The sequence below is a fragment of the Phyllobates terribilis genome, unplaced genomic scaffold (assembly GCF_046119375.1).
Source record: "Phyllobates terribilis strain yellow unplaced genomic scaffold, ASM4611937v1 Scaffold_602__1_contigs__length_984359, whole genome shotgun sequence".
Taxonomy (NCBI): domain Eukaryota; kingdom Metazoa; phylum Chordata; class Amphibia; order Anura; family Dendrobatidae; genus Phyllobates; species Phyllobates terribilis.
The window spans coordinates 443,629-469,062 of NW_027363362.1; the positions used below are offsets into that span (position 1 = coordinate 443,629).

Consider the following 25,434-nt stretch of genomic DNA (forward strand, 5'->3'; position numbering starts at 1 on the left):
TTTTGTCTTCTAGAATCTTCAGGCTGCTTTTCCCTTTCAGTTCCTTCTCAAAGATGACACCAAGAACCTCAATTTCCTCCCTACTCTCCACTCCTGCCACGTTAACCTCAACCTGCCTCCCAAAGTTACAAAGCTGGCACTTTCCCCAATTCACCGCCATACCAGCCACACAACAAAAAATCCTTACGTGCAAATTCACTCTATTGAGATCCGCCTGTGAACCACAAGTAAAAACAATATCATCCATATAACTTAAAGACTTGACTGGACCCCCGGATCCCCCAGGAATAAAAACACCAGCCACACACTTGTCAACTTGCACACTTTTTAAAAGGGCCTCCACCACACAGATAAAAAGAATTGGTGACAGGGGACAACCCTGCCTAACTCCCGATAAAATATTAAAACTGGAACTCACATGCCCATTAACTAAAATCTGGCTACTGACCCCACAATAAAAACTCTTAATGACCATCAATAATTTATCCGGAACACCAAGGTGACTTAAAGCAGAGAACAAAAATCTATGTGATATTTTATCAAAGGCTTTCTCCAGGTCCACCGACTGTAACAAAAGAGCATTCTTATTCAAATTAGCCTGATAAATTAAGTCTCTTAGAAGCAGCAAATTATCTGAAATTTTCCTACCAGGCACTGCACATGCCTGATACTCCCCCACCATATCACCTGTCACATCTGCCAGTCTACCAGCCACAATTTTAGAAATAATTTTGTAATCACTGTTTAACAATGTTATGGGCCTCCAATTTTTAATATCCCTCATGTCCCCTTTCTTATGAATCAGCGTAACAATCCCCCTACGCATAGAAACCGATAAAATCCCATGAGTAAAACCATATTGCACCACCCGGGAAAACTCCACACCTATAATATCCCAAAATCTAACATAAAATTCAGCAGGAAGACCATCACAGCCTGGCGTCTTGCCTTTCGCCAAGCCATCCACTGCCCGTCTAATTTCATCTTTCCCAACCTCCTCACTTAAAAACCCAATTTTCTCCTCAGGAATATTATTAGTTAATACTTTGCAATAATCATTAATTTCCGCATCACTGGCTCTACTATCGTTAGAGAAGAGTGTTTCATAAAAGGAAAGAATACTGCCAATCATCTCATCCCCAGATACCTCCCCTGCAGGAGAAAAAACAGACTTAAAAACCCCTTTAGGTTTAAAACATTTTTTAAAAAAGTATCTCGAACATTGCTCATTTTCCTCCATGTGCTTTATTTTTGCCTTAAACATAATAGTCTTCCCTTTTTCAAAAAGTATCTTCTTCAGTTCGTCCTTCAAATCTGCAATCTCTTTATCCACCTCCATCCCCGCTCTCTTAAACTTATGGAGTACTTCCAATTTTGAAATAACAGCAGCATCATGATCCCTTTTGGCTTTCGCTCTCCTAAAACACACCCCTTTAAAATAACATGCAAATTTCTCCTTAGCCCAGTCCCACCACTCTAGCAAATCTTTAAAAAGGTGCTGTTCAGACACACAAGACAAAAACACTTTATTAAAACCAACCTTAACACTCTCCTCTTCCAGCAGGCTTACGTTCAGCTTCCAGAGTCCCTTTCCAAAAGCCAGGGACTCAGCTATACACAGATCTACCACTATCATCTTGTGGTCAGAAAAAGTCGTCATCACGTGGTTGCACTTGGCCACCTTAATCCCTTCAGACATAAAAACATAGTCAATTCGGGAAACACTACGTCCACTATCTGATATGTATGTGAACTTATCACTTGGCCCAACCATCAGACCAGCATCCGTGTAGCGTAAATCCTGCACAATCTGATTTAAAATATTAGACGTAACATCAGTCCTACCTTCCGTAGAGCTCTTACGATCTTTTGCGGATCTGACACAATTAAAATCTCCAGCCACTATAGTGAAGTCTCTGCCTGGTAAAAACAACTTTAGAGACTCCAAAAACCCAACTCTTGCTTGTTTATCAGCAGGGGCATAAACATTAAAAACCCGTACCCGCTGACCTAAAAAATCCACTAATAAAAACAAACATCTCCCAGGTATGATTACTTTAAACTCTAAAACCTTTAGACTGGAATTACACAGTAAAATGCCCACCCCTTCATTCCTGTTTTCTGAGCATGGGGACCAAAAAGATTGCCCCTTATTCCACTCACTCTCATGCGGGGCAGATTTAATTACACATTCCTGCAGACAGACAATATCTGCATTCACACTCTCAATGTACTCCAGTATCCCTGCTCTCCTACAAGCACAACCAATCCCTCGTACATTCAGAGAAGCAACACACAACGCCATCATAACAACAGGAAAAAATCTCCACCATACCCGATCCATCATGAACCAGGAGAAAACCCACTCCTGCCACCCACTTTTCTACGTATATCAGGCGACTCAGAACTCGAGTCCCTGTTAGAATAACCTGGTCTTAGGGAGACTGGATCTTCCTGCCCCCCAGACCAACACCCCTCCACCTTACTTCTTTAATCACGGAGGCATAACTCTCCTCCTTGCCATCATCTTCCTCCTCATTTTCACTCCAATCACTGTTAACCCTATCACGCTGCTGAGGGGTTATAGTTCCATCCGAATCAGAATCCTCCTCCTCCAAAACCTCCATTTCCTCACCCCCATCTCTTCCCAAAACAGGATTCACTGACTCCGCCATATTAGACAAATCCATCCCATCACCCGGGCCATGCACATCAGCTACTTTGTTTATTACTTCCAGCCCCTCCCTCAAACCAACTTTCTTCTGGCTCCGCCCCTTTTCCTCCATCTTGGGCACCGCATGGTCTCTTCCCCTACCACCATCTTGTTTTTGGCTTTCCCCCTCTGAATCTGAGCCTTCGCCCTCCTCCCCACTTTCCTGCCGAGTCTTCTTCTGCCTCTCTTCAGCGTCCACCTGTGACCTAGGAATCTGAGCCCACAATCTACATTTCCTTGCAAGGTGATCTGCATGTCCACACAAATCACACACCTTATTCATTGGGCAACCACTTGCAACATGCCCAGATTTCCCACAACCTCTACAAACATCACCTTGCACTGGACAATCTTTCTGAACATGTCCAAACTCATGACACTTCCTACAATATTCCATCTGTCCATTATAAAAACAAAATCCCCTTTCTCCTCCGATAGAAAACTGTGCAGGAATGCTCTTGGCACCCCCAATAGCTCTATCATCCGGTCTCAGTTTTACAACATATCTCCTCTTGCCATTTAGATAATTGTATTTGTTCTTCATTCTTCACAAAAATTTAACCTCACTACAATACCGAGCTAAAAAATTGGAAACAGTCTCATCCGGAACTTTAGGGTTATACATGTGCACAACCACATACTTATATGTCTGCTGGAACAGAGGTTCCAGTGCAATAAACTCTAGGCATTTCAATTCCTTTTCTTCCTTCATTCGTACCAACTCCATGTAGACTCTCTGGCAAATACTCAAAGAAACAAAAGTGATATCATAAATTCCTTGTTTCTGAAAATCCTGCAGTGCCAATACATCCGTTACCTTCAAGCCATTAATGTTCTTCAAGACATCAACGCAAACTTGGTCCAAACCGATTTCTCCTTCATGACCTGCAGCCACCTTCAGACGGACCGAGTCCTCTAATCCACGTGTTTTCTCCACCATTTTTACAGCAGATAAACACAATCGCCGCTCAATCGCACACTAGGGCCCCACAAGGGGGAACCACAGTCACAACTGCCCTCCAAACAACACCAGCAGCAGAAAACCACCACTGATCTTGCCAAAAGGCCGAGAAGCGATAACCAGAATTGGTTTCAAACTACGGAGCCACCCAAGGATCCTGAAAAGTCCATTTGTGGAGATGAGCTCCTGGACTCCCGTTAAGAAGACATGTTGTCAACCTCTAGATCCCTTACATGCCTGCACTTTTCGGCTTGCTGCTGCTGCAATCCACGCGTTTTAGATCTGCATAACTCCACCTCTTTAAACACAGCACCTTCACCCCCTGCTGTTCCCACCCGCCTCAACACTGTTGGAAGGGAGGAGAACCAATTAAGGCGGGGGGTGGGGTGGAACGAGCAGCTGTCTACCCTTAGCAGGAGGGCTCCTGATTACATACCTCTCCTGCTGCTGCTGCTGCTGGCTGTCCAGCAGCAGACTGAAGGTGGCTGCTGCTGTGCACAGGTATATAAAGGCTCAGAGCCTATTATGACACGCGCAGCCAGCGTTCCATTGCCACATTCCATCTACTGCAGGCAGGATACCTGGCTGGCTGAATGTCGCTGAGAAGCTCACAGAGACCGCCATAAGCAACAGTTTAACAGAATGCCACAGACTAATCAACCAAACTTTTTGGGTTGGGTTCTCTTTTATAGTCTGCAGGCATTAAATGAAAGAAGTCAGTGTTCCAGCAGAGGGAGACAACGTTTCAGAAAAGGCATTGTAGCAAACCAAAAAAGAAATTTTAAGCGCAGCAGAGTAACCAGCGCACATACTTGTTAGCTCAGGTGAGTTTAAAAGGCTGCTGTTGATAACAAGGGCATTTGCTAAATAGATGGTGTGTGTGCAACAATATACTGAAAGGTCAATTATATTGTGCAGCTTATCTCACCACCTGTAGTTATTTAGGTGAAAGCTCCAAAATGCTTGCCTAATATGTCTGTTTATCCAAAAGGAAGTAAAAAGGGAGAGCTAGAAAGATAGCATTGCATCACATTACATGGCAATGCAATGCACAGTTGCTGAAGTTGAACCAAAATGAGCTTGTAATCTGGCTTCTGCAACTTTGAACATGAAAAATCCAATGAGGAGAAGAAAAGCAAAGCCAAAGAGTCCATCCCAAAATCCGACAAACAAGCAAAATGAACAAAAAACATTGAATTCAATTCTTTCTGATTTTAGAAACTGCATTAAAGAAGGGGTGCACCGGTCCTGGAGATACTGCAATACCAGGTCAATGCGTGGAGTGGACAGAGCAAGCTCTTTTTCCATCTCCCTGTTCTAAAAATCCATTCAATATATGGTCCCCAGATAGGGGACGTATCAGATATTAAACTGATAAGAACAGATTTTTTTTTTTTTTTCTTTTTTTTTTTTATTTCCACTCAGATTACAAGTCCCATATTTACCATTTCATGCTTTGCAATGATTTCCAAATGGTATTAGGTTGTTATCCATCATTGTGGGTCATATATCCATTTTTCCAATCTTATTTTATATATATACGTTTATATTATCACAATACAGTTATTCCATATTCTTTACATCACAACATTACAATCTTTACCATTACGATTTAAGGCAACATTCCTCTCTTCAGGCCATATGCTGCCAAGGCATTCAAAAGCCTTCCATCCAGAAACCGACCATCCCAAGCTTCTTCTACCTCTTTAGCCAACGACTGAGGTATTCTGTAAGTTGAAAAAAAACGATGCATATCGCTATAAATGTTATTCCACACTTTGCGCCTTAGACTAGCCTGACTCCCCCCTTCACAACTCTCTAGCATTTTCAACACTTCTTGTCTCTCCTCCATCTCCCTCATATTTTTTTCTGAAACATCCTTTGCTTCACTAGAGTCCTTCCCAGATGACAAAACTCCTTCAATTTCTTCTCTGGCTTCACATGCGACATCCTCTCTTTCTTCTTCACTAGTTTCTTCACCCTCCTCCTCCTCTTCCATATTACTTACAGCACCTTCCTTTTCATCCTGACTGGAGGACTCACTTTCCTCCTGATCTTCTGACTCCCTATCCACCTCCACTTCTTCTTCCAAGCTAGTATTTTCAATCTCAACGCCTGTGATATCACTCTCAGTATCTTCTTCCATATGATCACCTTCTTTTCTTATATCTCTTATTTGTTCCTCCTTCTTTTGAGATATGTTCTCTTCCGTTTCATCATGGGGGGCAGCTTCAGACTCTTCTTCATTTCCATCTTCCTTGTCAACTGACTTCTCCTCCCTTTTATTGACAGGACAGCAATCATATAAATGACCACTGCCACCACATAGATTACATTTCTTACTTTTTTCACAATTCTCTGCCTTATGTCCCACTTCTTCACACTTGGCACACCACTGTAATGTACAGGAATCCTTTTCATGGCCATACTGTTTACAACGCCTACAAAACTTCGGCATACCTGTAAAGAACATATCTCCATTAACTGTCCCGATTTTGAATCTACTTGGTGGGAGTACCACAACACCATCCGAACTTTCCTTGAACTTGACCAGGAACCTCCACCTCGTGGTCCAAAAACCATATCGGTTAAACATTTTGCCAGCAGAACTCACTTTCTCACAGTACCGGGATAAAAAGGTCATGATCTCTTCTTCCAATATGAAAGGACTATACATCCTTATTACTATTAGCCTTTCCTTCCTAGGAAAATGCGACACAAAAAAAACACCTTCAAGTATCGAATCTTCCTTCACTAGATCCATTCTCTTCCAAAAGTCAGAAAAGATATCTTCTGAACAAAAAATAACATCATATATCCCTCTCTTCGGGAACTCCAACATAGACAAAACTTGTTCCATTTGAACTTCCAATAGTCCAAACAAAATCTTCTCTACCAAAAAAAACAAGCCAGACTTCTTCTTCTCTGGATCCAAAAAAATAAACCGCACTGCATTCTTCAGTCTTGCAAAAACTGGGACCTCTTCACAGGTCAGCATATTTGGGCTTCTCCCGTCCATATCTTCACACCAAACGTGGCAAAAATCCTCCTCGCCTACTTAAAAAAAGCAGGCAGGCTGATCGCCCCTCGTTGCCCAGGGACTAATCCGGCTCCCCAAAAGCAGCAAGGGGGTGAAGCCGCACTGCTACATGCAGCGATCCCCCGAGGCCAAGGAGCCGGGTACCCAAGGCACCTCTCAGCCAAGACCAAGGCAGCAACCGGTAGATCACTGCACTTGATCTTAGCCAAAAGGCCGAGAAGCGATAACCAGAATTGGTTTCAAACTACGGAGCCACCCAAGGATCCTGAAAAGTCCATTTGTGGAGATGAGCTCCTGGACTCCCGTTAAGAAGACATGTTGTCAACCTCTAGATCCCTTACATGCCTGCACTTTTCGGCTTGCTGCTGCTGCAATCCACGCGTTTTAGATCTGCATAACTCCACCTCTTTAAACACAGCACCTTCACCCCCTGCTGTTCCCACCCGCCTCAACACCGTTGGAAGGGAGGAGAACCAATTAAGGCGGGGGGTGGGGTGGAACGAGCAGCTGTCTACCCTTAGCAGGAGGGCTCCTGATTACATACCTCTCCTGCTGCTGCTGCTGGCTGTCCAGCAGCAGACTGAAGGTGGCTGCTGCTGTGCACAGGTATATAAAGGCTCAGAGCCTATTATGACACGCGCAGCCAGCGTTCCATTGCCACATTCCATCTACTGCAGGCAGGATACCTGGCTGGCTGAATGTCGCTGAGAAGCTCACAGAGACCGCCATAAGCAACAGTTTAACAGAATGCCACAGACTAATCAACCAAACTTTTTGGGTTGGGTTCTCTTTTATAGTCTGCAGGCATTAAATGAAAGAAGTCAGTGTTCCAGCAGAGGGAGACAACGTTTCAGAAAAGGCATTGTAGCAAACCAAAAAAGAAATTTTAAGCGCAGCAGAGTAACCAGCGCACATACCTGTTAGCTCAGGTGAGTTTAAAAGGCTGCTGTTGATAACAAGGGCATTTGCTAAATAGATGGTGTGTGTGCAACAATATACTGAAAGGTCAATTATATTGTGCAGCTTATCTCACCACCTGTAGTTATTTAGGTGAAAGCTCCAAAATGCTTGCCTAATATGTCTGTTTATCCAAAAGGAAGTAAAAAGGGAGAGCTAGAAAGATAGCATTGCATCACATTACATGGCAATGCAATGCACAGTTGCTAAAGTTGAACCAAAATGAGCTTGTAATCTGGCTTCTGCAACTTTGAACATGAAAAATCCAATGAGGAGAAGAAAAGCAAAGCGAAAGAGTCCATCCCAAAATCCGACAAACAAGCAAAATGAACAAAAAACATTGAATTCAATTCTTTCTGATTTTAGAAACTGCATTAAAGAAGGGGTGCACCGGTCCTGGAGATACTGCAATACCAGGTCAATGCGTGGAGTGGACAGAGCAAGCTCTTTTTCCATCTCCCTGTTCTAAAAATCCATTTAATATATGGTCCCCAGATAGGGGACGTATCAGATATTAAACTGATAAGAACAGATACTACACTTGATCTTAGCCAAAAGGCCGAGAAGCGATAACCAGAATTGGTTTCAAACTACGGAGCCACCCAAGGATCCTGAAAAGTCCATTTGTGGAGATGAGCTCCTGGACTCCCGTTAAGAAGACATGTTGTCAACCTCTAGATCCCTTACATGCCTGCACTTTTCGGCTTGCTGCTGCTGCAATCCACGCGTTTTAGATCTGCATAACTCCACCTCTTTAAACACAGCACCTTCACCCCCTGCTGTTCCCACCCGCCTCAACACCGTTGGAAGGGAGGAGAACCAATTAAGGCGGGGGGTGGGGTGGAACGAGCAGCTGTCTACCCTTAGCAGGAGGGCTCCTGATTACATACCTCTCCTGCTGCTGCTGCTGCTGGCTGTCCAGCAGCAGACTGAAGGTGGCTGCTGCTGTGCACAGGTATATAAAGGCTCAGAGCCTATTATGACACGCGCAGCCAGCGTTCCATTGCCACATTCCATCTACTGCAGGCAGGATACCTGGCTGGCTGAATGTCGCTGAGAAGCTCACAGAGACCGCCATAAGCAACAGTTTAACAGAATGCCACAGACTAATCAACCAAACTTTTTGGGTTGGGTTCTCTTTTATAGTCTGCAGGCATTAAATGAAAGAAGTCAGTGTTCCAGCAGAGGGAGACAACGTTTCAGAAAAGGCATTGTAGCAAACCAAAAAAGAAATTTTAAGCGCAGCAGAGTAACCAGCGCACATACCTGTTAGCTCAGGTGAGTTTAAAAGGCTGCTGTTGATAACAAGGGCATTTGCTAAATAGATGGTGTGTGTGCAACAATATACTGAAAGGTCAATTATATTGTGCAGCTTATCTCACCACCTGTAGTTATTTAGGTGAAAGCTCCAAAATGCTTGCCTAATATGTCGGTGTATCCAAAAGGAAGTAAAAAGGGAGAGCTAGAAAGATAGCATTGCATCACATTACATGGCAATGCAATGCACAGTTGCTGAAGTTGAACCAAAATGAGCTTGTAATCTGGCTTCTGCAACTTTGAACATGAAAAATCCAATGAGGAGAAGAAAAGCAAAGCCAAAGAGTCCATCCCAAAATCCGACAAACAAGCAAAATGAACAAAAAACATTGAATTCAATACTTTCTGATTTTAGAAACTGCATTAAAGAAGGGGTGCACCGGTCCTGGAGATACTGCAATACCAGGTCAATGCGTGGAGTGGACAGAGCAAGCTCTTTTTCCATCTCCCTGTTCTAAAAATCCATTTAATATATGGTCCCCAGATAGGGGACGTATCAGATATTAAACTGATAAGAACAGATACTACACTTGATCTTAGCCAAAAGGCCGAGAAGCGATAACCAGAATTGGTTTCAAACTACGGAGCCACCCAAGGATCCTGAAAAGTCCATTTGTGGAGATGAGCTCCTGGACTCCCGTTAAGAAGACATGTTGTCAACCTCTAGATCCCTTACATGCCTGCACTTTTCGGCTTGCTGCTGCTGCAATCCACGCGTTTTAGATCTGCATAACTCCACCTCTTTAAACACAGCACCTTCACCCCCTGCTGTTCCCACCCGCCTCAACACCGTTGGAAGGGAGGAGAACCAATTAAGGCGGGGGGTGGGGTGGAACGAGCAGCTGTCTACCCTTAGCAGGAGGGCTCCTGATTACATACCTCTCCTGCTGCTGCTGCTGCTGGCTGTCCAGCAGCAGACTGAAGGTGGCTGCTGCTGTGCACAGGTATATAAAGGCTCAGAGCCTATTATGACACGCGCAGCCAGCGTTCCATTGCCACATTCCATCTACTGCAGGCAGGATACCTGGCTGGCTGAATGTCGCTGAGAAGCTCACAGAGACCGCCATAAGCAACAGTTTAACAGAATGCCACAGACTAATCAACCAAACTTTTTGGGTTGGGTTCTCTTTTATAGTCTGCAGGCATTAAATGAAAGAAGTCAGTGTTCCAGCAGAGGGAGACAACGTTTCAGAAAAGGCATTGTAGCAAACCAAAACAGAAATTTTAAGCGCAGCAGAGTAACCAGCGCACATACCTGTTAGCTCAGGTGAGTTTAAAAGGCTGCTGTTGATAACAAGGGCATTTGCTAAATAGATGGTGTGTGTGCAACAATATACTGAAAGGTCAATTATATTGTGCAGCTTATCTCACCACCTGTAGTTATTTAGGTGAAAGCTCCAAAATGCTTGCCTAATATGTCTGTTTATCCAAAAGGAAGTAAAAAGGGAGAGCTAGAAAGATAGCATTGCATCACATTACATGGCAATGCAATGCACAGTTGCTGAAGTTGAACCAAAATGAGCTTGTAATCTGGCTTCTGCAACTTTGAACATGAAAAATCCAATGAGGAGAAGAAAAGCAAAGCCAAAGAGTCCATCCCAAAATCCGACAAACAAGCAAAATGAACAAAAAACATTGAATTCAATTCTTTCTGATTTTAGAAACTGCATTAAAGAAGGGGTGCACCGGTCCTGGAGATACTGCAATACCAGGTCAATGCGTGGAGTGGACAGAGCAAGCTCTTTTTCCATCTCCCTGTTCTAAAAATCCATTTAATATATGGTCCCCAGATAGGGGACGTATCAGATATTAAACTGATAAGAACAGATACTACACTTGATCTTAGCCAAAAGGCCGAGAAGCGATAACCAGAATTGGTTTCAAACTACGGAGCCACCCAAGGATCCTGAAAAGTCCATTTGTGGAGATGAGCTCCTGGACTCCCGTTAAGAAGACATGTTGTCAACCTCTAGATCCCTTACATGCCTGCACTTTTCGGCTTGCTGCTGCTGCAATCCACGCGTTTTAGATCTGCATAACTCCACCTCTTTAAACACAGCACCTTCACCCCCTGCTGTTCCCACCCGCCTCAACACCGTTGGAAGGGAGGAGAACCAATTAAGGTGGGGGGTGGGGTGGAACGAGCAGCTGTCTACCCTTAGCAGGAGGGCTCCTGATTACATACCTCTCCTGCTGCTGCTGCTGGCTGTCCAGCAGCAGACTGAAGGTGGCTGCTGCTGTGCACAGGTATATAAAGGCTCAGAGCCTATTATGACACGCGCAGCCAGCGTTCCATTGCCACATTCCATCTACTGCAGGCAGGATAACTGGCTGGCTGAATGTCGCTGAGAAGCTCACAGAGACCGCCATAAGCAACAGTTTAACAGAATGCCACAGACTAATCAACCAAACTTTTTGGGTTGGGTTCTCTTTTATAGTCTGCAGGCATTAAATGAAAGAAGTCAGTGTTCCAGCAGAGGGAGACAACGTTTCAGAAAAGGCATTGTAGCAAACCAAAAAAGAAATTTTAAGCGCAGCAGAGTAACCAGCGCACATACCTGTTAGCTCAGGTGAGTTTAAAAGGCTGCTGTTGATAACAAGGGCATTTGCTAAATAGATGGTGTGTGTGCAACAATATACTGAAAGGTCAATTATATTGTGCAGCTTATCTCACCACCTGTAGTTATTTAGGTGAAAGCTCCAAAATGCTTGCCTAATATGTCTGTTTATCCAAAAGGAAGTAAAAAGGGAGAGCTAGAAAGATAGCATTGCATCACATTACATGGCAATGCAATGCACAGTTGCTGAAGTTGAACCAAAATGAGCTTGTAATCTGGCTTCTGCAACTTTGAACATGAAAAATCCAATGAGGAGAAGAAAAGCAAAGCCAAAGAGTCCATCCCAAAATCCGACAAACAAGCAAAATGAACAAAAAACATTGAATTCAATTCTTTCTGATTTTAGAAACTGCATTAAAGAAGGGGTGCACCGGTCCTGGAGATACTGCAATACCAGGTCAATGCGTGGAGTGGACAGAGCAAGCTCTTTTTCCATCTCCCTGTTCTAAAAATCCATTTAATATATGGTCCCCAGATAGGGGACGTATCAGATATTAAACTGATAAGAACAGATACTACACTTGATCTTAGCCAAAAGGCCGAGAAGCGATAACCAGAATTGGTTTCAAACTACGGAGCCACCCAAGGATCCTGAAAAGTCCATTTGTGGAGATGAGCTCCTGGACTCCCGTTAAGAAGACATGTTGTCAACCTCTAGATCCCTTACATGCCTGCACTTTTCGGCTTGCTGCTGCTGCAATCCACGCGTTTTAGATCTGCATAACTCCACCTATTTAAACACAGCACCTTCACCCCCTGCTGTTCCCACCCGCCTCAACACCGTTGGAAGGGAGGAGAACCAATTAAGGCGGGGGGTGGGGTGGAACGAGCAGCTGTCTACCCTTAGCAGGAGGGCTCCTGATTACATACCTCTCCTGCTGCTGCTGCTGCTGGCTGTCCAGCAGCAGACTGAAGGTGGCTGCTGCTGTGCACAGGTATATAAAGGCTCAGAGCCTATTATGACACGCGCAGCCAGCGTTCCATTGCCACATTCCATCTACTGCAGGCAGGATACCTGGCTGGCTGAATGTCGCTGAGAAGCTCACAGAGACCGCCATAAGCAACAGTTTAACAGAATGCCACAGACTAATCAACCAAACTTTTTGGGTTGGGTTCTCTTTTATAGTCTGCAGGCATTAAATGAAAGAAGTCAGTGTTCCAGCAGAGGGAGACAACGTTTCAGAAAAGGCATTGTAGCAAACCAAAAAAGAAATTTTAAGCGCAGCAGAGTAACCAGCGCACATACCTGTTAGCTCAGGTGAGTTTAAAAGGCTGCTGTTGATAACAAGGGCATTTGCTAAATAGATGGTGTGTGTGCAACAATATACTGAAAGGTCAATTATATTGTGCAGCTTATCTCACCACCTGTAGTTATTTAGGTGAAAGCTCCAAAATGCTTGCCTAATATGTCTGTTTATCCAAAAGGAAGTAAAAAGGGAGAGCTAGAAAGATAGCATTGCATCACATTACATGGCAATGCAATGCACAGTTGCTGAAGTTGAACCAAAATGAGCTTGTAATCTGGCTTCTGCAACTTTGAACATGAAAAATCCAATGAGGAGAAGAAAAGCAAAGCCAAAGAGTCCATCCCAAAATCCGACAAACAAGCAAAATGAACAAAAAACATTGAATTCAATTCTTTCTGATTTTAGAAACTGCATTAAAGAAGGGGTGCACCGGTCCTGGAGATACTGCAATACCAGGTCAATGCGTGGAGTGGACAGAGCAAGCTCTTTTTCCATCTCCCTGTTCTAAAAATCCATTTAATATATGGTCCCCAGATAGGGGACGTATCAGATATTAAACTGATAAGAACAGATACTACACTTGATCTTAGCCAAAAGGCCGAGAAGCGATAACCAGAATTGGTTTCAAACTACGGAGCCACCCAAGGATCCTGAAAAGTCCATTTGTGGAGATGAGCTCCTGGACTCCCGTTAAGAAGACATGTTGTCAACCTCTAGATCCCTTACATGCCTGCACTTTTCGGCTTGCTGCTGCTGCAATCCACGCGTTTTAGATCTGCATAACTCCACCTCTTTAAACACAGCACCTTCACCCCCTGCTGTTCCCACCCGCCTCAACACCGTTGGAAGGGAGGAGAACCAATTAAGGCGGGGGGTGGGGTGGAACGAGCAGCTGTCTACCCTTAGCAGGAGGGCTCCTGATTACATACCTCTCCTGCTGCTGCTGCTGCTGGCTGTCCAGCAGCAGACTGAAGGTGGCTGCTGCTGTGCACAGGTATATAAAGGCTCAGAGCCTATTATGACACGCGCAGCCAGCGTTCCATTGCCACATTCCATCTACTGCAGGCAGGATACCTGGCTGGCTGAATGTCGCTGAGAAGCTCACAGAGACCGCCATAAGCAACAGTTTAACAGAATGCCACAGACTAATCAACCAAACTTTTTGGGTTGGGTTCTCTTTTATAGTCTGCAGGCATTAAATGAAAGAAGTCAGTGTTCCAGCAGAGGGAGACAACGTTTCAGAAAAGGCATTGTAGCAAACCAAAAAAGAAATTTTAAGCGCAGCAGAGTAACCAGCGCACATACCTGTTAGCTCAGGTGAGTTTAAAAGGCTGCTGTTGATAACAAGGGCATTTGCTAAATAGATGGTGTGTGTGCAACAATATACTGAAAGGTCAATTATATTGTGCAGCTTATCTCACCACCTGTAGTTATTTAGGTGAAAGCTCCAAAATGCTTGCCTAATATGTCTGTTTATCCAAAAGGAAGTAAAAAGGGAGAGCTAGAAAGATAGCATTGCATCACATTACATGGCAATGCAATGCACAGTTGCTGAAGTTGAACCAAAATGAGCTTGTAATCTGGCTTCTGCAACTTTGAACATGAAAAATCCAATGAGGAGAAGAAAAGCAAAGCCAAAGAGTCCATCCCAAAATCCGACAAACAAGCAAAATGAACAAAAAACATTGAATTCAATTCTTTCTGATTTTAGAAACTGCATTAAAGAAGGGGTGCACCGGTCCTGGAGATACTGCAATACCAGGTCAATGCGTGGAGTGGACAGAGCAAGCTCTTTTTCCATCTCCCTGTTCTAAAAATCCATTTAATATATGGTCCCCAGATAGGGGACGTATCAGATATTAAACTGATAAGAACAGATACTACACTTGATCTTAGCCAAAAGGCCGAGAAGCGATAACCAGAATTGGTTTCAAACTACGGAGCCACCCAAGGATCCTGAAAAGTCCATTTGTGGAGATGAGCTCCTGGACTCCCGTTAAGAAGACATGTTGTCAACCTCTAGATCCCTTACATGCCTGCACTTTTCGGCTTGCTGCTGCTGCAATCCACGCGTTTTAGATCTGCATAACTCCACCTCTTTAAACACAGCACCTTCACCCCCTGCTGTTCCCACCCGCCTCAACACCGTTGGAAGGGAGGAGAACCAATTAAGGCGGGGGGTGGGGTGGAACGAGCAGCTGTCTACCCTTAGCAGGAGGGCTCCTGATTACATACCTCTCCTGCTGCTGCTGCTGCTGGCTGTCCAGCAGCAGACTGAAGGTGGCTGCTGCTGTGCACAGGTATATAAAGGCTCAGAGCCTATTATGACACGCGCAGCCAGCGTTCCATTGCCACATTCCATCTACTGCAGGCAGGATACCTGGCTGGCTGAATGTCGCTGAGAAGCTCACAGAGACCGCCATAAGCAACAGTTTAACAGAATGCCACAGACTAATCAACCAAACTTTTTGGGTTGGGTTCTCTTTTACAGTCTGCAGGCATTAAATGAAAGAAGTCAGTGTTCCAGCAGAGGGAGACAACGTTTCAGAAAAGGCATTGTAGCAAACCAAAAAAGAAATTTTAAGCGCAGCAGAGTAACCAGCGCACATACCTGTTAGCTCAGGTGAGTTTAAAAGGCTGCTGTTGATAACAAGGGCATTTGCTAAATAGATGGTGTGTGTGCAACAATATACTGAAAGGTCAATTATATTGTGCAGCTTATCTCACCACCTGTAGTTATTTAGGTGAAAGCTCCAAAATGCTTGCCTAATATGTCTGTTTATCCAAAAGGAAGTAAAAAGGGAGAGCTAGAAAGATAGCATTGCATCACATTACATGGCAATGCAATGCACAGTTGCTGAAGTTGAACCAAAATGAGCTTGTAATCTGGCTTCTGCAACTTTGAACATGAAAAATCCAATGAGGAGAAGAAAAGCAAAGCCAAAGAGTCCATCCCAAAATCCGACAAACAAGCAAAATGAACAAAAAACATTGAATTCAATTCTTTCTGATTTTAGAAACTGCATTAAAGAAGGGGTGCACCGGTCCTGGAGATACTGCAATACCAGGTCAATGCGTGGAGTGGACAGAGCAAGCTCTTTTTCCATCTCCCTGTTCTAAAAATCCATTTAATATATGGTCCCCAGATAGGGGACGTATCAGATATTAAACTGATAAGAACAGATTTTTTGATTGAATATATCTTTTATTAGCACAAAAAATAAGTTAACAGACAGTGTACAGTGCCGCAGCCCAGTACACACAGAATTCTACATCATATTTACATAGCATGAGGATACGACGCACTAACTAGACACATCACACCCCTATGCTACACAAAACACTCAATCTGAAAGAAAAAGCATGTCAATCAATACAGTACGACGAACCGTGATAAGGGATGGGGATTGGGAAAAAGGGGATGGGGAGGGGAAAATCACAGGCCCGAAGCTTTATTGAAAGACAAGACACATAAGGGGAGAGGGGGAGGAGGGGTTTAGTCCTCGTCCTCGTCCTCCGGACCGTCCATGATGGAATAGTCTCTGAGCAGGCTGTGGATCAGCCTGCGGCAGTCCTGGATGGACATCCTCTCCCTCCTCAAGATGAGCCGGTTCCTGGCGACCCAAACGGCATCCTTGAAGCAGTTCATAAGGCGCCAAGCCTCCTGGATGGCTCCGACGGTATGAACCCCAGGGAAGAGTCCGTAAAGCACAGAATGGTGCGATAGGCTCGCCCTGGGGACAGAGTTCCTCAGGTCGTCCTCAAGTGCAGTCAATAGGCGCTGTGCAAATCCGCAGTCCCAAAAAGTGTGCAAAGATGTTTCCTCCACGAAGGGGCACCTTGGGCAGTACCGGGTCTTGCACAGGTTCCGGGCATGCATGAATGACCGGACGGGCAGTCCGCCCTGAATCGCCATCCACGACAAGTCCTTGTGCCCGTTGGTCAGCCTGTCAGACGACACATTTGTCCACACAGTCTCCAGCGTGTCCTGGTGAAGTCCTGTGATGTTCTCCACGTCATCCTTGGCTCTGATTAGCTTGTGGATAGTTTTGGGCTTCCACAAGTCGGGCTTGAGTCCCTCCAGTTGATGCTCCCCCACAAATCGAACGACGTCTCCGTAGAACCATGGCGTCGTCCAGTTGTAGGGGAAGGAGCTGTCCCACTTGTCCCAGCCGAGTCGCCTCCAAAGAGGAAGCAGGAAGAAGCGAGACATGGACCTGCCCGCGGAGCCATTCTTGACTTGCAAAGTCCGGCGGACACAATCACACACAAAAGAGGATCGCAGGAGGGTGGGGATATCTGGAACGCCCTTCCCACCCTTGCGAGGCTCCTTGTACATGACGGCCCGCCTGACTCTGTCCATCTTGGATCCCCAGACAAAGTGAAACACTGTCCTGGTAATGGCCCTGCACACAGTGACGTGTGGGGGCCAGGCCTGCGCCGTGTACTGCAAGACGGGCAGGACCTCATTACGCAGGACGAGTGCCTTACCCTCACAAGTGAGGTGTCTGAGGCTCCAGAGTCCGATCCGTTGCTTCACCTTGGCCAAGCGTTCTTGCCAGGACTTGAGGGCCGCTCCTTCCTTCCCGAACCAGACTCCCAGCACCTTGAGGAAATCCGGTTGAATGTTGAAGGGGAAGGGGGCGGAGGAGGCCGGCTGCCAATCCCCGAAGAGCATGGCTTCCGACTTCCTGCAGTTGACTTTGGCCCCTGAAGCCCGGCCGAACCTCTCACACGTCTGGACGAGGGCGTCGACTGAACCACGATCAGCGCAGAAGACGGTGACGTCGTCCATGTAGAGCGAGCACTTGACCTCGTGTCGTCCCGGACCCGGTGCGGTGATCCCTCTGATCTCTCCATTCTGCCGGATAGCCTCTGCGAAGAGTTCTATAACACAAACAAAAAGAAGAGGTGATAGAGGGCAGCCTTGTCTGACCCCAGAGAGGACAGGGAAGGGGTCAGTCTTCCAGCCGTTCACCAACACCGAGCTGTGGATATCAAAATACATCAGACGGACATACGAACAAAACATGTTACCCAAACCTAACCGGTGCAGAGCTCGGCCCATGAACTCGTGGGAAACCCGGTCGAAGGCCTTCTCCTGATCCAAGGAGACCAGGGCCGCGTGTGCGCGGCGGACCTTGATGTACTTGACCGTGTCCCGCACGAGAGCGAGGCTGTCTGCGATGCGACGTCCAGGGATGCCGCAGGTCTGGTCCGGGTGGATGATCCGTCCGATGACCGTCTTAAGTCGTGTCGCCATCGTCTTGGCCAGGATCTTGTAGTCCACGTTGAGCAGAGTGATGGGACGCCAATTCCTCAGGTCGCACCTCTCTCCCTTCCGCTTGTACAGGATCGTGACCATTCCTTCCCTCAAAGATGGAGGCATTCTACCCTCCACCACCATCTCCTCGTACAGGTCCAACAGGTCCGGACAGATGAGGTCTCCCAGCGCTACATAGAGCTCCGCTGGAAGACCATCACTGCCCGGGGTCCTGCCGGTCCTAAAGGATTTAGCGGCAGAGAGCAATTCGCCCACCATCAGAGGTTTGTCCAAGGCTGCCGTGCCTGCAGGATCAAGATGGTTAGTGATACCTGACAGGAACTTATCAGCAGCGTCGGGGTCGGTAGTCTTGTGGGAGTAGAGTTCGCTGTAGAAGTCGCTGACGACCCTCATCACGTCCTCCTTCCCACGTCGCATGTTTCCGCTCTCGTCTCGCAGCTCGTTCAGGGGCGTGTGACCGGCATGAAGTTTCCTGAAAAAGAATGAGTTACATTTCTCACCCTTCTCCAGATTCTCCACTTTGGAACGGAAGATGATTCGCTTGGACTCCTCCTCAAAGTGCCTTTTCAGGCTCTTCTTGGTCTCCTCCAGCTCCTCCCTCACGTCCCAGCCGCAGTGAAGAAGGTCCTGCAGCGACCGCAGCTCGCGCTGCAGCCCTCTGAAGTCCCTCCTCTTCTCACACTCCTGTTGTCGACCCTTGGCCTGAAAGAAACAGCGAAACTCAAGTTTAACATATTCCCACCAATCAGAGACTGTTTGGAAGCTACCCTTGTAGGACTGCCACATTGCGTAGGCTGCTCTCAGCTCCTCCACGACTTCATCCTGAGCCAGCAGAGCACAATTCAGCTTCCAGGAGCCGGGGCCGGACGGAAAACCGTCGCCGAGGACACCTTGTAAGTGAATGGCTCTGTGGTCGGAGAAGAAGCAGGAGACCATCGAGTGCCTACTCTGCCTGACTGCCCGAGAGGTGAACACAAAGTCAATCCTGGAGCGGAGTGAGCCATCGGGTCGGCTCCACGAATAGTTCGTGGAGCCTCTCCCCATGGAGCCCACCACGTCCTGAAGAGAGGCCTCGGTTACCATCTCGATGAGCAGCTTGGACGTGATGTCCAACTTGGCAGATGTGCCAGAACTACGACCGTCCTCCTCGATGGGGCAGTTGAAATCCCCGGCCATCACTAAGGTCCTGGTGGTGGCAAGCTGAAGCCGCAGGGTCTGGAAAAGCTCCAAACGCTCATTCTTCAGTGGGGACGCATACACGTTGATGAACCTGACAGGTTCTCCCGCCCAGTTGCCATCTACAACAAGAGCCCTGCCACAGATGAGCTCCTGGACGGACTCAAGCGTGAATGCGCCCCCCCTGATCAGAATTGCGACCCCCGCAGACTTGCAGTCACCCCCACCGGACCAGTAGGATGGACCGTGGGACCACTCCCTGGCCAGATGTTTGAAGGACCTAGAGGAGGGAAGGGAACATTCCTGCAACATATAAACATCACACAACTGGGAAGTAAGGAAGGCATAAATAGTCTGACGTCTGAACTTGTCCTTGATGCTCCTGACATTAATGGAAAATAAGTTAATATTAGCCATCATGTAGGGAAAAAAGAAAAAGTTAGCGCAGGCAATACACCTTAGTTACCACTCCGGTCGGGTGGTCCCTCGTCGGTGTTGACTGCTGGTAACGGGATCAACAGCAGGCCCTCTTCCTCCATCTGGTCAAGCAGCGCGGCCTCAATCTCGGCGACCACCAGTTCCTCCTCTTCTGGCTCGGCCACCAGGGTCTCAACCATGTGCTCCATCTCTTCTGGCTCAGGGAGGGTATCCTCCTTTTCGCCTACGAAATCCAGAATCTTCTTTTTGGAGGATTCAGTAGCAGGGCTGTCCTCCACCTTCCTCTTTCCCCGGGTTGGAACTGGGGAGACAAGAAGGGGAAAATCCTCCTCGGAATAGATAGCGGCGGGTGGAGGAAAGGTTAATTCCACCGCTACCATGGTCTGGGGAGGGAGAGTGGCTGCCGGGGCAGGGGAAAGGACACCTGCTGAGGAGTAGGGGAAGGAGGAAGAGGAAGTGGAATCCTCAGCAGGGGTGGCCGGGGTGGGGGGGGATTGGACGGGGGTGGCAGGGGGAGGGATCGAGAGAGGGGTGACAGAACTCTTACCCTCCTTTGACTTTTTCTTCTGCTTCGGAGCTGCTGGGACCGTCGCTGGGGCTTTGGCCACCGACTCCTTGACCGCTTTGGCCTTGGTCGTCTCGGCCTTGGCCGCTGGGGCCTTGGTCGTCGCGTCCTTGACCTTCACAGGCCTGGTCGTCGGGGCCTTGTCCTCCGTAGCTGGGGTCGTCGCAACCACCGATGCCCAGGATCTCTCACGCCTGGGGCAATCCTTGTACAGATGAGCCGCCAGCCCACACAGGTTGCAGGACGTCTTCTTCGGGCAGTCCTTCGAGCTGTGTCCCGTCACTCGACAAATCCTGCAGGCATCCTCCTTGCAGTCCTTCATCTCGTGGCCGTTCTTGCCGCATCTCCTGCAGTTCCGCGGCATGTCCGGGTAATAGATGAGGCCGTAGGAGTTGCCCAGGGAGAATGTCGGGGGCAGGTGCCGAAGTCCGTCTGAGTACGCCAGGTCCCTGTGAAGTCTAACGGTCACCGACCACTTACCTGTCCAGAAGCCGAGTCCATTCAGGATGTGAGAGGGTTCCTTCACAACCAAACAGAAGCGTCTCAGGAAGGTACAGATGTCTTGGCCTGGGGTGTGCGGGTTGCGCATGGAGACCGTGATCCTCCTTTCATCCCTCTGGATAGGGCAGCTACCTGTAAAGGCAGAGAAAGAATTATCCGGTCCTTTTGCGCTTACCATTTCCCAGAACCTCCTGCAGGTGTTCACAGTGGCGAAGGTGACGAAGAAGATCCCCGTCAAGAAGGTCTGGATGCTGAGGGTGTCCGACCTGGAGAAGCCTCGATCCAGCAGCATCTTCTGGCAGAACACGTCCGAGGACATGTCCGGCACCCTCCCATCCACTTCCTTCAGCTTCAGGGCCACCGTCTGCCGCATCCATGGCTCCAGGGCTGGAGCTTCGTGGCGGGGCTTCTGGGGTCCCTTCTGCTGGCCAGTCGTGGAGGCAGAGTCCTTGGGGTCAGAATCGGCTCCTGGCTGGGCCCTCCTGGCTGTCCCCAGCTCCAGGCTCTTCTTTTCGGCCTTCCTCGCAGCGCTTGCCATGGCTTTCCTCCTGCAGTTACTTCTTGGAGCTGGATCTGGAACTCTTCCCGGAATGGGTGGAGCTATGCAGATTCTTCTCCCGTCGTGTTCTGGACAAATTCCCCGAAAGGTCTTTGTCTCGATGATTTTCTTCCTCGAAGATTCCACAGGACAGCCCGATTCTTCTCCGAGTCTTCGTCTTCTTCTGGATTCTTTAGAGCTTCTTCCTCCCACCGATATCCGCCTTCGTTCTCTGATGTCAGCTGGGCTCCGAAGCTCTTCTCCTTCCGAGTTCGATCGCTCTCGTCAAGTGTAGATCGTAGCTCTTGTGTTCTTAAAAGAACAGATACTACACTTGATCTTAGCCAAAAGGCCGAGAAGCGATAACCAGAATTGGTTTCAAACTACGGAGCCACCCAAGGATCCTGAAAAGTCCATTTGTGGAGATGAGCTCCTGGACTCCCGTTAAGAAGACATGTTGTCAACCTTTAGATCCCTTACATGCCTGCACTTTTCGGCTTGCTGCTGCTGCAATCCACGCGTTTTAGATCTGCATAACTCCACCTCTTTAAACACAGCACCTTCACCCCCTGCTGTTCCCACCCGCCTCAACACCGTTGGAAGGGAGGAGAACCAATTAAGGCGGGGGGTGGGGTGGAACGAGCAGCTGTCTACCCTTAGCAGGAGGGCTCCTGATTACATACCTCTCCTGCTGCTGCTGCTGCTGGCTGTCCAGCAGCAGACTGAAGGTGGCTGCTGCTGTGCACAGGTATATAAAGGCTCAGAGCCTATTATGACACGCGCAGCCAGCGTTCCATTGCCACATTCCATCTACTGCAGGCAGGATACCTGGCTGGCTGAATGTCGCTGAGAAGCTCACAGAGACCGCCATAAGCAACAGTTTAACAGAATGCCACAGACTAATCAACCAAACTTTTTGGGTTGGGTTCTCTTTTATAGTCTGCAGGCATTAAATGAAAGAAGTCAGTGTTCCAGCAGAGGGAGACAACGTTTCAGAAAAGGCATTGTAGCAAACCAAAAAAGAAATTTTAAGCGCAGCAGAGTAACCAGCGCACATACCTGTTAGCTCAGGTGAGTTTAAAAGGCTGCTGTTGATAACAAGGGCATTTGCTAAATAGATGGTGTGTGTGCAACAATATACTGAAAGGTCAATTATATTGTGCAGCTTATCTCACCACCTGTAGTTATTTAGGTGAAAGATCCAAAATGCTTGCCTAATATGTCTGTTTATCCAAAAGGAAGTAAAAAGGGAGAGCTAGAAAGATAGCATTGCATCACATTACATGGCAATGCAATGCACAGTTGCTGAAGTTGAACCAAAATGAGCTTGTAATCTGGCTTCTGCAACTTTGAACATGAAAAATCCAATGAGGAGAAGAAAAGCAAAGCCAAAGAGTCCATCCCAAAATCCGACAAACAAGCAAAATGAACAAAAAACATTGAATTCAATTCTTTCTGATTTTAGAAACTGCATTAAAGAAGGGGTGCACCGGTCCTGGAGATACTGCAATACCAGGTCAATGCGTGGAGTGGACAGAGCAAGCTCTTTTTCCATCTCCCTGTTCTAAAAATCCATTTAATATATGGTCCCCAGATAGGGGACGTATCAGATATTAAACTGATAAGAACAGATACTACACTTGATCTTAGCCAAAAGGCCGAGAAGCGATAACCAGAATTGGTTTCAAACTACGGAGCCACCCAAGGATCCTGAAAAGTCCATTTGTGGAGATGAGCTCCTGGACTCCCGTTAAGAAGACATGTTGTCAACCTCTAGATCCCTTACATGCCTGCACTTTTCGGCTTGCTGCTGCTGCAATCCACGCGTTTTAGATCTGCATAACTCCACCTCTTTAAACACAGCACCTTCACCCCCTGCTGTTCCCACCCGCCTCAACACCGTTGGAAGGGAGGAGAACCAATTAAGGCGGGGGGTGGGGTGGAACGAGCAGCTGTCTACCCTTAGCAGGAGGGCTCCTGATTACATACCTCTCCTGCTGCTGCTGCTGCTGGCTGTCCAGCAGCAGACTGAAGGTGGCTGCTGCTGTGCACAGGTATATAAAGGCTCAGAGCCTATTATGACACGCGCAGCCAGCGTTCCATTGCCACATTCCATCTACTGCAGGCAGGATACCTGGCTGGCTGAATGTCGCTGAGAAGCTCACAGAGATCGCCATAAGCAACAGTTTAACAGAATGCCACAGACTAATCAACCAAACTTTTTGGGTTGGGTTCTCTTTTATAGTCTGCAGGCATTAAATGAAAGAAGTCAGTGTTCCAGCAGAGGGAGACAACGTTTCAGAAAAGGCATTGTAGCAAACCAAAAAAGAAATTTTAAGCGCAGCAGAGTAACCAGCGCACATACCTGTTAGCTCAGGTGAGTTTAAAAGGCTGCTGTTGATAACAAGGGCATTTGCTAAATAGATGGTGTGTGTGCAACAATATACTGAAAGGTCAATTATATTGTGCAGCTTATCTCACCACCTGTAGTTATTTAGGTGAAAGCTCCAAAATGCTTGCCTAATATGTCTGTTTATCCAAAAGGAAGTAAAAAGGGAGAGCTAGAAAGATAGCATTGCATCACATTACATGGCAATGCAATGCACAGTTGCTGAAGTTGAACCAAAATGAGCTTGTAATCTGGCTTCTGCAACTTTGAACATGAAAAATCCAATGAGGAGAAGAAAAGCAAAGCCAAAGAGTCCATCCCAAAATCCGACAAACAAGCAAAATGAACAAAAAACATTGAATTCAATTCTTTCTGATTTTAGAAACTGCATTAAAGAAGGGGTGCACCGGTCCTGGAGATACTGCAATACCAGGTCAATGCGTGGAGTGGACAGAGCAAGCTCTTTTTCCATCTCCCTGTTCTAAAAATCCATTTAATATATGGTCCCCAGATAGGGGACGTATCAGATATTAAACTGATAAGAACAGATACTACACTTGATCTTAGCCAAAAGGCCGAGAAGCGATAACCAGAATTGGTTTCAAACTACGGAGCCACCCAAGGATCCTGAAAAGTCCATTTGTGGAGATGAGCTCCTGGACTCCCGTTAAGAAGACATGTTGTCAACCTCTAGATCCCTTACATGCCTGCACTTTTCGGCTTGCTGCTGCTGCAATCCACGCGTTTTAGATCTGCATAACTCCACCTCTTTAAACACAGCACCTTCACCCCCTGCTGTTCCCACCCGCCTCAACACCGTTGGAAGGGAGGAGAACCAATTAAGGCGGGGGGTGGGGCGGAACGAGCAGCTGTCTACCCTTAGCAGGAGGGCTCCTGATTACATACCTCTCCTGCTGCTGCTGCTGCTGGCTGTCCAGCAGCAGACTGAAGGTGGCTGCTGCTGTGCACAGGTATATAAAGGCTCAGAGCCTATTATGACACGCGCAGCCAGCGTTCCATTGCCACATTCCATCTACTGCAGGCAGGATACCTGGCTGGCTGAATGTCGCTGAGAAGCTCACAGAGACCGCCATAAGCAACAGTTTAACAGAATGCCACAGACTAATCAACCAAACTTTTTGGGTTGGGTTCTCTTTTATAGTCTGCAGGCATTAAATGAAAGAAGTCAGTGTTCCAGCAGAGGGAGACAACGTTTCAGAAAAGGCATTGTAGCAAACCAAAAAAGAAATTTTAAGCGCAGCAGAGTAACCAGCGCACATACCTGTTAGCTCAGGTGAGTTTAAAAGGCTGCTGTTGATAACAAGGGCATTTGCTAAATAGATGGTGTGTGTGCAACAATATACTGAAAGGTCAATTATATTGTGCAGCTTATCTCACCACCTGTAGTTATTTAGGTGAAAGCTCCAAAATGCTTGCCTAATATGTCTGTTTATCCAAAAGGAAGTAAAAAGGGAGAGCTAGAAAGATAGCATTGCATCACATTACATGGCAATGCAATGCACAGTTGCTGAAGTTGAACCAAAATGAGCTTGTAATCTGGCTTTTGCAACTTTGAACATGAAAAATCCAATGAGGAGAAGAAAAGCAAAGCCAAAGAGTCCATCCCAAAATCCGACAAACAAGCAAAATGAACAAAAAACATTGAATTCAATTCTTTCTGATTTTAGAA

The 25,434-nt window shown here is 46.9% G+C and overlaps 10 non-coding genes and 1 pseudogene across 10 annotated transcripts; all 11 read right to left on the bottom strand.

Moving 5' to 3' along the window:
* Positions 1-4,906: 4,906 nt before the first annotated feature.
* LOC141233698 (U2 spliceosomal RNA) lies at positions 4,907-5,101 on the bottom strand. Its single transcript, XR_012299758.1, has one exon. It is a non-coding gene; the product is annotated as a U2 spliceosomal RNA (small nuclear RNA).
* A 2,950-nt stretch (positions 5,102-8,051) lies between these two features.
* LOC141233628 (U2 spliceosomal RNA) lies at positions 8,052-8,242 on the bottom strand. The gene has a single exon (XR_012299701.1). It is a non-coding gene; the product is annotated as a U2 spliceosomal RNA (small nuclear RNA).
* A 1,115-nt stretch (positions 8,243-9,357) lies between these two features.
* Positions 9,358-9,548, bottom strand: LOC141233639 (U2 spliceosomal RNA). Its single transcript, XR_012299712.1, has one exon. It is a non-coding gene; the product is annotated as a U2 spliceosomal RNA (small nuclear RNA).
* A 1,115-nt stretch (positions 9,549-10,663) lies between these two features.
* On the bottom strand, positions 10,664-10,854 carry LOC141233650 (U2 spliceosomal RNA). Its single transcript, XR_012299722.1, has one exon. It is a non-coding gene; the product is annotated as a U2 spliceosomal RNA (small nuclear RNA).
* A 1,112-nt stretch (positions 10,855-11,966) lies between these two features.
* Positions 11,967-12,157, bottom strand: LOC141233661 (U2 spliceosomal RNA). Its single transcript, XR_012299730.1, has one exon. It is a non-coding gene; the product is annotated as a U2 spliceosomal RNA (small nuclear RNA).
* A 1,115-nt stretch (positions 12,158-13,272) lies between these two features.
* LOC141233672 (U2 spliceosomal RNA) lies at positions 13,273-13,463 on the bottom strand. Its single transcript, XR_012299739.1, has one exon. It is a non-coding gene; the product is annotated as a U2 spliceosomal RNA (small nuclear RNA).
* Positions 13,464-14,578: 1,115 nt separating this feature from the next.
* On the bottom strand, positions 14,579-14,769 carry LOC141233684 (U2 spliceosomal RNA). The gene has a single exon (XR_012299747.1). It is a non-coding gene; the product is annotated as a U2 spliceosomal RNA (small nuclear RNA).
* A 1,115-nt stretch (positions 14,770-15,884) lies between these two features.
* LOC141233646 (U2 spliceosomal RNA) lies at positions 15,885-16,077 on the bottom strand. Its single transcript, XR_012299718.1, has one exon. It is a non-coding gene; the product is annotated as a U2 spliceosomal RNA (small nuclear RNA).
* Positions 16,078-21,641: 5,564 nt separating this feature from the next.
* LOC141233709 (U2 spliceosomal RNA) lies at positions 21,642-21,719 on the bottom strand (annotated as a pseudogene).
* A 1,115-nt stretch (positions 21,720-22,834) lies between these two features.
* LOC141233695 (U2 spliceosomal RNA) lies at positions 22,835-23,025 on the bottom strand. The gene has a single exon (XR_012299755.1). It is a non-coding gene; the product is annotated as a U2 spliceosomal RNA (small nuclear RNA).
* A 1,115-nt stretch (positions 23,026-24,140) lies between these two features.
* On the bottom strand, positions 24,141-24,331 carry LOC141233706 (U2 spliceosomal RNA). Its single transcript, XR_012299760.1, has one exon. It is a non-coding gene; the product is annotated as a U2 spliceosomal RNA (small nuclear RNA).
* Positions 24,332-25,434: the final 1,103 nt, after the last annotated feature.